This window comes from Nannobrachium achirus (genome assembly GCF_963921795.1).
Source record: "Nannobrachium achirus genome assembly, chromosome: 16".
NCBI lineage: Eukaryota > Metazoa > Chordata > Actinopteri > Myctophiformes > Myctophidae > Nannobrachium > Nannobrachium achirus.
This window is the reverse complement of record NC_137823.1, coordinates 63410040-63420125: the sequence shown is the minus strand read 5'-3', so window position 1 is coordinate 63420125 and position 10086 is coordinate 63410040.

Genomic DNA, 10086 nt, shown 5'->3' with positions numbered 1-10086 from the left:
TTGGGACACATAGTTTCAGAACCACTGTCATAAGTAATTGTCCTCACTACTGCCACGGTTGACAAAAGTTCGCCACGGGTAGTTCAAGCGTACGTACGTCTTTATCGGTTTTAATCCGTCGGGTTGAGTGCTGTCCGTAAGGTTACGGACAGAGACAATTATGTACGGAGCTACGGAGCAACCGGATTAAATGACTCTCCACCTCCGTTTCTTGTGTATTCCTGCGGTCCTTGTGTACTACTATGCATGGTACTTAACCTGCTAAATGGTTGTAAAGCCAAGGAAGACAGCAGTGGCATGTTTCAATTAGAAGCAGCAACCACATAACAACCACATACATTAATGTGTTACATGACTGACTGACTGACTGACTGACTGACTGATCAAATGAACCCTAGAATCTCTATTCTGGGCATGTTTTGGGTGAATTCGGGGTGTAACGATACATCTGAACAACGATTCGATACGCATTACATGGTTGACGATACGATGCGATACATGGACGATATTGGTTAATTCATGGCGATACGATACGATTCAAAGATTTAAAATCGATATAGTAACTATTTAGCAAAGACATTAAATCTGTGTGAAAAGTGTCAATAGAGCAGGTTTTTGAGGGAAAATATATTATTATGGATAAGTAAACAGTGAACACTGTGATTCTTTAGCACACGGACAAACCCACACCTTGACATGAACACAGAGATTACACACATTTATCGATAGACCAAGAGTAGCTTTATGGAATGGAAAGGTAATTAGAGCCATCTTTTTCATTTTCCCTCTTAAAATTGCTAAATACACAAATGCACAAATACTCAGTTTCCATACAATCGATTATTTGCATTGCAAACTGATTCGATGCCGATTATTTGCTCTGTAAAACGCTACGATATCCAGAGCCAAAACGTATGATATTTGCTTTTGCATATCGATATATCTTTGCTGTCGCAGCGTGGCTCGTTGTGAGCTTGGAGGTCTGCTAGTTTCCATATTTCCACCAACAGGCCCTTTTTAGAAATGTCAGCCCCTGCCTCTCCAACATTCTCTGTACGTCCCTGGGTAAAAGAGAGACACATTCATTCTCAGCGGCACCAACTTGGAAGTTCCTCCCAGAAATGTGGTTTTGAATAAAACTCTCACCAATGAGGGAAAAGTAGCTGCCGTGCAAATGGATTTGCTCTGCGGGGTTGTCTATCTGGGACTCTATATCCTCACTGTCGGGCAGAAACCTCGGATCTCCAACTTTCAAAATGTGCACGTTTTCTGGTAGAGCAAAGCCCTGCTTCATCCGACACAAGGCCGCCGCACAGAACTAGTGGAAACAGCCGATCTACAAGCACACAACGCCTCGCTGTGCGAGGCGTTGTGTGCTTGTAGATCGGCTATTTCCACACGGCTTTCCACACGGCTTTGGACATACAAGGTTTCCACCCAACAACAACAATATGCTTTGTGTGTGTGTGTGTGTGTGTGCGTGCGTGTGTGCGTGCGTGCGTGCGTGCGTGCGTGCGTGCGTGCGTGCGTGCGTGCGTGCGTGTGTGTGTGTGTGTGCGTGCGTGCCAGATTTGAGGCTTTTAAGCCGCGTTGGAGCCGAGAACAGGAAGAACCCGGAGGTGACAGCAGCTCCGTTTGAAACCGCTTCACTCACAACTTAACTCTCAAATACCCGGAACACGCCGAGTCGCGTTCGATTTTGACCACTTTAACCATTATTTCATGCTTTAACCTATTGAAAAACAGCAGATATACAAGCTCACAGCGCGGCACCGAGTGCCGCGCTGCGAGCTTGTAGATCTGCTGTTTTTGAAAAATCTTGAAAATGTGTGCAAGTCTTTGAATATCTTTGACCCGATCTTTGACCCGACTTCTAAATCCTTCCTCTAAATCAGCTGTTCTCAAACTTTTTCATGTCAAGGACCCCCAAAATTACAGGTATTTGGCCACAGACTCCCATCTCGAAATATGTTGTTCCAGGGACCCCCCAGAAGCAAATATTTTAGTTACATATGTTCGCTTTTAAATAGATATGTTCAAAGACTTGAAAAAGAAAATCTAGATTTTTCAAAAATAGCAGATCTACAAGCTCGCAGCGCGGAACTTGGTGCCGCGCTGTGAGCTTGTATATCTGCTATTTTTCAGTAGTTAAAGCAGTCAATAATTCTAGATCTAAATGGGTTAAAGATCACCTCCTCCCACCCCGCTCTGCCTGCCTGCCTGCCACCACAACAACAAATGCAGCAAAGGCAAGGTGCCTTTTGTTACATGCACTTCTTGCACCCGACACAAAGGCCCCTTACATTGTGGTTGTGGCAGCTGTTATTGTATATACGTATATATGTTTTTTTTCTTTAGTTTAGTTTATAGTTTGGTGTTTCTACTGTTATGGTATTGCTACGCTTTGATATTTCGTCGAATAAGAGTCGAAATCCGTTGGCTTTGTACTTGTGTAAAATGAAACCTGACGATAGATCTGTCTTGTATATGTTTTGTGTTCAGATCATATACCAACATCCGCTCAACATCTCACAGACAAAAAAAAAACACTTCTCTGCTCGGATCTACCATGACTTGAATTGTTTTCTTCACGGATATATGTGACCGAACACAGCCATTGAATTTTTTTTTTTCATTTTCATTTTTTCATTTCATTGTGACCGAATCACAGCTACAAAATGATATATTGGTTGTGAAGATTGACCCAACAGTTTTGTAGATATGGCTTATAGAGTTATGCCATGCATAAATACTAGATCTGAGAAATTCAGCCTTTTAGATGTAACCTGCAAAAGGTTTCTCTTCACATTCATTTAAAAAAGTCTTATTTACATGCAGAGTTAAGCTCTGGCGTTTAAGTGAAATGTAGCCTGATATTTATGAAATGCTTTTGTGGCTTTATCACATTTTAGAGAAAAAGAAAAAAAGTAATTTCAGGGCTGGTCTAAAGCTGTGCTTTCCGAAATGACTGCCCCTCTGCTATGCTGGGTGTACAGCAGGGGTCTTCAACAGGGGGTCCGGGACCCCTATAGGGGGTCCTCAGAGTTACTACAGGGGGGCCTGTCAAATCTTTGTGTGATAGGATGATTATTTTAAATGAACAACTTGAACCCTCGCATCCCTATTCCGAGGAGAACATTAGCCAAAAATAGCAGATCTACAAGCACTACGAGCTTGTAGATTGGCTATTTTCGGATTTGGTGGTAGAGGTAAAAAAAAAGAGCAGACCAAGTACAGAGTGAAAGGTCAAGTTTACAAAATATGGACGATTTAAGTGGTTAAATGTCTGTCATACACATTAACATGAATCCAACATAGACTGATGACAGTGCTGTCAAACAAGTCTATGAATCTATCTATGAAATCCATGAAAATCTGCATCACACATTTATACAATAATGTAGAGGGGGTCCCTGCTTCTCTCAGCTAAGGGGTCCTTGGCCTGAAAACGTTGAAGACCTCTGGTATACAGTATGCACAAAACATACAGTATGCACATAACTGTCTAAAGAAACAGCTGAAATGGTAAACACTACTATAACAATATGGGAAATATGGAACCTGCTGCAGCTGGACTATGATGGTGATTATGTCCAGCTACCGTTCTGATCACCCAGCTCTATAGGGTAACAATAACAATAGACCAGGGGTCCCCAAACTAAGGCCCGGGGGCCGGACACGGCCCGCCTCCACATTTTACCCGGCCGCCTGAACAATGACGCAAAAAAAATAAAATAAATGTTGCTACTACAACCTCACTTTGCCCCAGTCATAGAACGTGAACGTGAGCCCCCAGAACGGAATAATGGCAAAAAGGTTGGGTAAGACTAAGAGAGAAATTGATTCAGAATGCAGGGTATTTAACCCGCAGTGGACACACGATTATCCTTTTGTTCAATGCAAAGAAAAGGCTGTTTGTCTCATCTGTCAAGACACGGTGGCGGTATTCAAAGAATACAATCTGCGCCGACATTATGAATCCCGTCACAAAGACAAGTATGATAGCTTGCAAGGCCAAATGCGAGCAGACAAACTCTCAAAGCTAAAAAGTGGACTGTTAGCTCAGCAGACTACATTTGTACGCCAAACTCAGCTGAACCAATCGTCAGTTCGGGCCAGTTTTCGTGTTGCTCAGCTGATCGCAAGCGGCGGTAAACCTTTCACTGAGGGAGAGTTTGTCAAGAAATGTTTGAATGTTGTTGTGGAGGAGGTGTGTCCCGAGAAGAAAGATGTCTTTAATGCCGTAAGTCAAGGCGAGTACAGTCACCAGACGCGTTGAACCCCTGCGATAGGCACCCCTGCGATCGTCACACTTTTTCTGTTACAAACTGACCCTGGCCCCCCATCAGAGAAGGGAAAAGTTATGTGGCCCTCACTGGAAAAAGTTTGGGGACCCCTGCAATAGACCATTCACCCAGCTCTATAGGGTAACAATAACAATAGACCATTAACCCAGCTCTATAGGGTAACAATAACAATAGACCGTTCACCCAGCTCTATAGGGTAACAATAACAATAGACCATTAACCCAGCTCTATAGGGTAACAATAACAATAGACCGTTCACCCAGCTCTATAGGGTAACAATAACAATAGACCATTCACCCAGCTCTATAGGGTAACAATAACAATAGACCATTAACCCAGCTCTATAGGGTAACAATAACAATAGACCATTAACCCAGCTCTATAGGGTAACAATAACAATAGACCATTAACCCAGCTCTATAGGGTAACAATAACAATAGACCATTAACCCAGCTCTATAGGGTAACAATAACAATATCGCTAATAGACTTAAAGCTTTGCAGGGAACCATAATTCCACTTAACCGCCTGCTTCAGGGCAGATTCACACTGCGGTCTCGGTGTGTTCTGGAGGCTGCTTGGCAGATGTTTTGACAGTGTGAAGCCTGCGTACTGTCCTCAGAAACGCTGGCCCCTAGACCACCTCCGGAGGTAGTCTAGAGTCCGCATGATGCGTCCTTGAGAACGGTGCGCTGCAATGTGAAGCTAGCGTTCGGCGTTCCATGAACAAAGTGGCAAAGCTTCATGCTAGGATGAAAATAACAAGGATTGGTCCGCGACGTCACCATTAAGATACCAAGGATGCACCAGTGACGTGCGTTACTGTTATATGATGATTACAGACGGCGTTACATTGTGATGTTTCAAAGACAGTCAGCAGTCACACTGCTTTGGTTGTGTATTGTTGTTCTGTTATTGTTACAACTCAAGATAACGTCAGGAACACATGCAGTACAACTTTAATATTCGCTCTAAATTCTGACTCTTCTTCTGTGACATGACGTTGTATATCCCCTCAAACCACGTAGCAATGTGTAGGAAGGACTGGCAACCAATGCCATATCATCAGCGTACTTTATAAGAGAAAACTCTGTGTTGTTATATTTCAACTCATTTGTGTATAGGGAGAATAATAGAGGGGATAAAACACATCCATGTGGTGTTGGGGTCTCTCTCTCTCAGAAACTCCCTGATCCACAAAATGAGGTCACTACGGAGTACCGGTTGTATAAAAGTATAAAAATGCCTCAAACTTGTACAGTAGGCTACTTGAGTAAATGTAGGTTGTTACTTTACACCACTGTTGGGTACCATACTGTTTACAATGCTGCGAACCGTTATACATTTTAATATGTGATACGCTCTCCTCCACGCCGAGGCTAACGTATACTTATCTGGGAGAAGGTGAAGATCTGGGATGGAGTTTAAGGATCAACCAATCTAATTTACTTTGAGAGATCTGCAGCTTCTTCTTTTTCTAAATCTCAAGAGAACTTATAGCGGGATGTGCATGCGTAATAAAAAACATATATTTCGAGAGCGCTTTTATTTATAAAAGTGGATATGTTCTGGCGAGAAAACTTTGATTAACCTTTGAGATAACTTTCAGTGGCGCACACTATTTCTCTCTCTCGAGATATAGTTTGTCCAATATTATTCAGCCTAACTAATTAACTGCTTCCTTGGCTGGAACTTCAAAGTCACCTACTACACTGGACCACTCTGAATCCCAGAGACTTGTTCAGTTTTACATCAGAACCCAAAGAGTTTTACCAAGAAGAAGAAGATCCACTAACCAGGGAGTTCTAAACTAAGCAGTTCATCTGCCTCACATTTGTCATGATGAGGGTCTATAGACCTTATTCACACCGCGGCCATCTTGGATCACATGACTTCCTGGGATAGCAGCCTGCATTACAAACCATTGTGAACAATGGAGCGATGGTCCCAAAATATGACTTCTGTTCAACCAATTTCTTTTTACCAAATTGACAAATGGGCAGATGACAACATCAACATCCCCAAAATGATTAAATAGAAGGGCTACAGTAGATTGATTACATCCATGGTAACGATATTCAAGGTAAGTTTGGTTGCAACCTTACTGTGTACAAAGACTTGCTATCTGTGCAGTGCTTGCTCCACCATCATATTAACTATTTGTTGTTAGATTGTTCCTGGTTAATATGCAAAAATCACGATACAGTAATATTAACTATATGATGGCAGAGCAAGCACTAGTCTGCACAGATACTGTAGCAAGTCTTTGTACAGAGTTAACAGTGTAATCTAACTTCCATGAATATTGTGGATGTACCCTTCTATTTAATCATTTTGGGGATGTTGATGTTGTCATCTGCCCATTTGTCAATTTGGTAAAAATAAATTGGTTGAATAGAACTCATATGTTGGGACCATCGCTCCATTGTTCACAATGGTTTGTAATGCAGGCTGCCAGGAAGTCATGTGATCCAAGATGGCCGCAGTGTGAATATGGTCTATAGGAGAGCTGAAGCATCAGAAGGATCACATGGCTCACTTCATGTCATTAAATAAAGATAAAAGAGGACCTAAACTGCTCCCTTGAGGGACCCCACATTTTAGTTCTGGTGGTGGAGAGGTGGTAGAAGGGTTTAGTTCTGGTGGTGGAGAGGTGGTAGAAGGGTTTAGTTCTGGTGGTGGAGAGGTGGTAGAAGGGTTTAGTTCTGGTGGTGGAGAGGTGGTAGAAGGGTGGTGCCCTTCACATTCCTTATCACTTGGTTTCTGTCCACATGTAGGATATCGTCACCGTCGGACAGAAACCTTGTATCTTGAGTTTCAAATGTGTACGTTTTTTGTGTCTAGCAAAGTCCTGCTTCATCACACAAGACTGTCGCACAAAGACTAGTGAAAATAGCAGATCTACAAGATCTTTTTCTTCCCAATTTAGTCGTTATGCAGAGTGCAGAACCTGCATTTTTCACCTGAATCCTATATCGTTTTATTTTGACGAGGACCCACTTCCCAAAGTGTTCTGTGTATGTCCAGCTGTCGCTCTCAAAGTCTCTGTGAAATCTCTGTTACGTAAAGCGACGGTTTAAAACGCATCAACGTGACGACGCAGCTAAAAGAACGGAGGCCACAGCCTGTGGAATCACATAACGCATCAACGTGACGACGCGGCTAAAAGAACGGAGGCCACAGCCTGTGGAATCACATAAAGAACGGAGGCCACAGCCTGTGGAATCACATAACGCATCAACGTGACGACGCAGCTAAAAGAACGGAGGCCACAGCCTGTGGAATCACATAACGGTACGAGAAGAGACTTGTGTGTGCTTTACGTTGTCACATTATTTGCCCAAATAGCCTCTATATGTGAGGGAGGAAGGGGGGGGGGGGGGGGAGGGAATAATATCTTACGCAACTGCAATCATCATGAAATATTAAACAATGCATTTCTCATCTCAGATGGGAATATATTGATATCGCCTCTGTCGGGTGGAAACCTCATTATTAAATTCAAAAAGGGCAAAAGCAACGATAAAGCCCTTTGCACACAGGCGCGTTTAACCGCACGGATAAAACGGACAATATAATTTTTTGAAAAGAAAACAATGATTCTCTACGACCTCATGCACACCGGCTCTGAATTAGCCGTGCGACGAGTGGCTGCCGCCGTGCGTTTTTTTCTTGATCGAAACCAGTTCGATTCGTGCGTCTTGTCGCATGCGGTAAAAAACTCATCACTCCTTTTGGGATCCGCAGCGCCGATTCCGCACAGCCTTGCACACCAAATCCAATGCGTTTTATTCATGCCGCAAACGAAAAAAACGCAACTGTCCTGTGTGCAAAGGGCTTAACGGCGAGCTCTGCTGCTTTTGATGCTTTTGTGTGACGCTGTGGTATGATTAAGTAGGATCGTTAATCGAGTACCTGAGACGAATAACATTCCAAGTCCATATTTCATTTTTTTTTTATATTGATATTTTTTGATTTACCAGACTGTAAACCACAAACTAGTCATTTTTAATCTGTTAAATTGTTAATGCACTCCCCCCTCATTTTGTTCAGTTTACAGTTTACAGTTTAGGCATTTAGCAGACGCTTTTAATCCAAAGCGACTTACAATAAGCAGATAACATCACAATAATAAACAAGATAATATGTCAGTACATCATCAACAATATAACAAATGCAAATGTTCAATAGTCTGTTTTAATGTTATCTGCTCCCTTTGTCTGCTGAATATTGCTGGAGATATACTGTTTTTACAAAAGTATTGTCTTATAATTCCTAATATATATGAGTTAAGTAAAACAATATAATTCAACAAAATGAGGGGGGAGTACATTAAGAATTTAACAGATTCAAAACTTCTACTTTGTGGTTTACAGTCTGGTAAATTAAAAAAATATATATAAATCAATTTCTTTAAATATGGACTTTTTTTTCCGTCTCGTGACCGTAGGTCGCATTTACTATGGAAACCTGTGCTTCAGTCAGTCACACCTCACGTCACGCTCCATACATGGACATAATTCATTTGCAAGTGTGACTCGCATCACAGCAACCACACTTGGAAATTAATTCCGTCCTTGTCCCTTTTATGCCCATATACGGAAATCCCTGATGTCATCAATATTATAAGCCCACATCTGGGAATGCCCATATATGGACATATTGTGTCAGACTCTGATGTTGCAGCGCAGCAAGCGGTTTGCTTTTCGCCCTTAGGGTGTCTTATTGGTTTACATAACGTCGTTGTCGGTTGGAAACCTTGTATGTCCAAAAGAGATACAAGGTTTCTGCCCGATAGTGACTATAAAAAGGTTATAGAATCGTGGAGATGCGAGGTTTCTGCCCCCGATAGTGACTATAAAAAGGTTATAGAATCGTGGAGATGCGAGGTTTCTGCCCCCGATAGTGACTATAAAAAGGTTATAGAATCATGGAGATACAAGGTTTCTGCCCCCGATAGTGACTATAAAAAGGTTATAGAATCGTGGAGATGCGAGGTTTCTGCCCCCGATAGTGACTATAAAAAGGTTATAGAATCGTGGAGATACAAGGTTTCTGCCCCCGATAGTGACTATAAAAAGGTTATAGAATCGTGGAGATGCAAGGTTTTTGCCCCCGATAGTGACTATAAAAAGGTTATAGAATCATGGAGATACAAGGTTTCTGCCCCCGATAGTGACTATAAAAAGGTTATAGAATCGTGGAGATGCAAGGTTTTTGCCCCCGATAGTGACTATAAAAAGGTTATAGAATCATGGAGATACAAGGTTTCTGCCCCCGATAGTGACTATAAAAAGGTTATAGAATCGTGGAGATGCGAGGTTTCTGCCCCCGATAGTGACTATAAAAAGGTTATAGAATCGTGGAGATGCGAGGTTTCTGCCCCCGATAGTGACTATAAAAAGGTTATAGAATCGTGGAGATGCAAGGTTTTTGCCCCCGATAGTGACTATAAAAAGGTTATAGAATCGTGGAGATGCGAGGTTTCTGCCCCCGATAGTGACTATAAAAAGGTTAGAATCATGGAGATGCAAGGTTTCTGTCCAGACAGCAACACTATGAGAGGAAACAGCAGCTTGAATGGATGCTGCTGTGTGTATAAGAGTCTGTTCTGTACGCACGTCGCACACGCTGTACTGTACTGTACAGATGGAGGGGGGGGGGGGGGGCACTCACCATGGCTTCTGCATTCATGGCTGCAGGCGTTGTTTCAGCGTTCAGTGCTTATTCTTCTGGATGGGAGGGGGGGGAGGGGGGGGGGGGGGGGGGCGCTCTGCTGC